At 40.0% G+C, this 3,936-nt stretch overlaps 1 long non-coding RNA gene across 1 annotated transcript; it reads right to left on the bottom strand.

Moving 5' to 3' along the window:
- Positions 1-2,054: 2,054 nt before the first annotated feature.
- Positions 2,055-3,118, bottom strand: LOC133970375 (uncharacterized). Its single transcript, XR_009924294.1, has 2 exons — positions 2,965-3,118; positions 2,055-2,294 (listed from the first exon to the last, which is right to left on the bottom strand). It is a non-coding gene; the product is annotated as an uncharacterized LOC133970375 (long non-coding RNA).
- Between the last annotated feature and the right edge of the window lie 818 nt (positions 3,119-3,936).

Genomic DNA, 3,936 nt, shown 5'->3' with positions numbered 1-3,936 from the left:
CGAACGTTCTCTCTTCCCCGAATGTGCTCAAAAAGTTGTAGGAGTTTGCAGTAAATTCGAAGGCGGCAAAAATTTACGTATTCTGGAGTATTTTGAAAAGGGCGTGGCAAAATGGCTCAAGAGCGCGACCTACGGAAAAGCCCCTCATTTAGCATTCACCGATCCTCAAAAAAAACAAAGACTATTGTGTATCATGACTAGATGCACAAAAAAGTCCAATAGTGCATTATGAATAACGCAACAGGAAGCCCGCCAGTTTGACTTTAGTGGCCATTTTGGTCATATTCGATATTTTTTCTTTTAAGTACTCCTCCTACAGCTTTCATCAAATCAACTTACAATTTAGACGATGGTCATCACAACAAAATGGAGATCTAAAGTTATTGAAGGATTAAGTTTTAGCAAAACCGTCTGACCGTGGTGTGGCCTCAAAGTTTGATGAAACGCCATCAAAACACGGGCTCCTGTATCTTGGACATATTTTGTCCAATCGAGTCCAAACTATACACATAAGACAAGACTCGCGACCTGAAGACATCGGTACAGAAATCGTGACTTAAAATCACAGCGTCCCCTGGTGGCAACAGAAAATGTTTTTTTTTTATACGTCTTACACTTTGATTTACTTGTCGTAGGGCCTTCATCAGGTCAACTTAAAAATTACATGAGTCTCCTCAAGACAACATGAAGATGTAAAGTTATCAAAAAAACAACTTTTCGCCACACCGTCTGACCGTGGCGTGCCCTTAAAGTTTGATGAATAACATTAAAACACGGCATTCATTTTAACGGAGTTACCATGAACGCATCATTAGACCGCATTGTTTTGGTCAACTCACACCTGGAGTTATTTTTATTCAGCCACTTTGCGAAACCATTTCAAACTGTGTGAAATGGGTCTCAAGACATTGATAGTGTAGGCATAAGATTGCTGTGACTTTTCATCATGATGATTAACTGCTTGGCAGCTGAGGTCATCATCTCGACATGAAAAACGAAACTCAATTGAACACAGCTGCAAGTGAACGCATCATAGGACTTTGAAAAAAGTTACAGCGTGACAAGCTGCGGAGCTGTGGGTCACGGGGAACCGGAGAACTGTTGGCGAATCTGGATGAGAGTTCGGCGTCAGAGTTACTGTGGACGTTGTTCGCTCAGCAGGTTAGAGTGTCTCCACGCTCTTTTCCCCTCTCCCCTCGTGTTTCTTCCTGTGTGAACTCTGCCGCTGCCTTTGTCAACATCAGCACTGGCTATTAGCTAGCTCCTGCTAGCTCCAACAAAGCATCTCTCAACTGCTACGTAAGTGAAACGGACACTTCTGACTGACTGTGATGATAAGCAAAAGAGACACTGTGGACTGACTGTGCAGAGTACAGTGCGCGGCACACACTCTAAGAACAATTCCTTTGCGACAGTGAGACTGCATGCTGGTGCACGTGTGGTGTGTTGTACTGCTATTTGTTTGATCTGTTTACTAATTCTAGCTCTAATAAATACTGTATAAGTTATATTTTGCTCCGGAATTGAACTGTGTTAAAGCGGTTCACATGGAAAATATATGTTCAATTATGTGAAGGGTGATTTTCATTACTATTATACTAATGGAGATTTAGCACTTGCTACACATTGTAACAGCAGCTGTGCAAAGGAGCACTACGTATCCTAAGGCTCTTTATTCAGAGTCACGGTGTTGATGTCCTGTCACGTGTTACAGTGAAAAATAACCGTGTCTACTAGTGTTTACATCGTTAATCTCAGGCAGACTTCCCTGAATTATTTTGTTAAATATAAATACATTATAGCCTTCTAACTTTATTAGAACAGACAGTGTTCATAGATAATTTGAAAATGATGTGCACTACCTATTTCCTAAGATGAAATGATTATGATCTGATTATTTTTATGTTTCCTCTCATTTTATTAGGGACGGACGAGCCTGAAGGACACAGCTGTGATGACCAATTGACCATGTTTTGTCTCTTATGGCAAAGCAGAAATATTAAACACTGGGTTCTTATCTAAAGTGTATCAAATCAGAAAGCAAAAGATACACATTGTTGTTATAAGTTTTTATTATTTTAACCAACCATAATGAAGATAGAAATGAATTGTTATCCATGACAATTAACAATGATTGCCACCACTAAACAGTTGCAGGCCATCTTTATATAAGACTAATTTCACAGTGTTGTGTAGCTTCTGATGATGATGACATCGTCCACATGTTGACCAGCATGAAGCTGCAGATCTCCACCATGTTGCTGCTGAGAACATCAGGTGCTGCAGTTCCTCATCTATAAAGAAAACAACCGCACTGTTAAAGAATGTTTTGTGTTGTGTATGAAACACAACTACTTTCAGATAGATTGGATGTACTGACATCTGTGTTTGTGCCCTCATGGTTACATGCACATCTTTTACGTCGCTTTTCCTAAAACTTCTGAAGGACATACAACATTGTAAACATTGATCAAATGTCTTTCTACCTCATCTGTAATATTCAAGGTAATAACTCCACAGTGCTATTGATAACAGTCCACATCAAGTCTCTCCACTTCCCTGTGTGAAAACATCATTATATAATTCATTTGAGAAGTGTTTACAACACTGATGTGTGCAGATTATAATCATATCTACACTGTCTTCACTGTAAAACTCCTTGGCAGCCTAAATAAACGCCGTGGGAATAGTAATGGTGGATATACCAACCTGTAACAGAATAATGGTGAAACATAGTTACTATCACATGCAACTTACATGTGTAGCATTTTGGTATTAACTTATTACAATAACACATAAAGTCACAACCAAACATACGACTCTGCAGCTAACTTGCTTCAATCTGTTCATTATACGTGTTAAAAGTAAGTTTTATAACCATTTTATATTAAAGCCTTGAGGCATGTCAGCATATGATGATATATAAAGCAATAGATTTTGTCATCTATTTTCAAGGTTACTTACCTTTAGTTCATAGAGCCACCTGCTGCCTACAGGAACTGAAGCGACAATCCTTGCAGCAGTGCACAAACTCATGCAACACACAGACAAGACAGCGTCGCAACCTGAAGACAACAACACAGAAATCTTGACTTAAAAATGTGAGCGCCCCCTGGTGGCAGCAGGAAATGTCTTGTTTTTGGTACATGTTCTATTTGTATGTACTTCTCGGAGAGCTTTCATCAAATCAACAAAAAATTTAGATGAGTGTCATCACAACAAGATGGAGATAAAAAGTTATCAAAGAAACAACTTTCTCACACACCGTCTGACCGTGGCGTGGCGGCAAATTGTGATGCACGCCATGAAAACAAAAGCTTCTATATCTTAGACATATTTGGTCCCATCGACTCCAAACTAGACATGTAAGACAAGAGTCGCGACCTGATGACATCTACAAAGACACCATGACTTAAAATCATAGCGCCACCTGCTGGCTACAGGAAGTGACGCGTTTATTCTTGCTGCAGAGCTTAAAACGCACGCAAGGCAGAGACGTGCGCTTGGTCATCGATCGCTCTCTCTTCCCCGACCGCAACAGACTTGAAATTGCCTGTGCTCGGGCCCGTTAGTGCTACAACGTAGCCCTAGTTATTATTATTTCTTCCGACAGTGAATTGGCTTTTTGAGGGCTTTATCATGCTCAAAAAGTTGTAAAAGTTTGCAGTTGGTTAGAAAGTCGTGAAAATGTAAGTTTTCTGGGGTATTTGGAAATGGGTGTGGCAAAATGGCTCAACAGCGCCACCAATGGAGCATCCCTACATTTATGGGTAAGCACCTCATTTAGCATTCACGGATCCTCACGAAATTGAAGACGGTTGTGTATCATCTACAGATGCACAAAAAACTGGCTCGGAGCTATATGAAAAACGCAACAGGAAGCCCACCATTTTGGATTTAGTGCTTATTTTAGTCATATTCCATAATTTTTTCTGT

This window comes from Platichthys flesus, chromosome 16 (assembly GCF_949316205.1).
Source record: "Platichthys flesus chromosome 16, fPlaFle2.1, whole genome shotgun sequence".
NCBI classification, from domain to species: domain Eukaryota; kingdom Metazoa; phylum Chordata; class Actinopteri; order Pleuronectiformes; family Pleuronectidae; genus Platichthys; species Platichthys flesus.
This window is presented reverse-complemented; position numbering and strand designations above follow the sequence as displayed.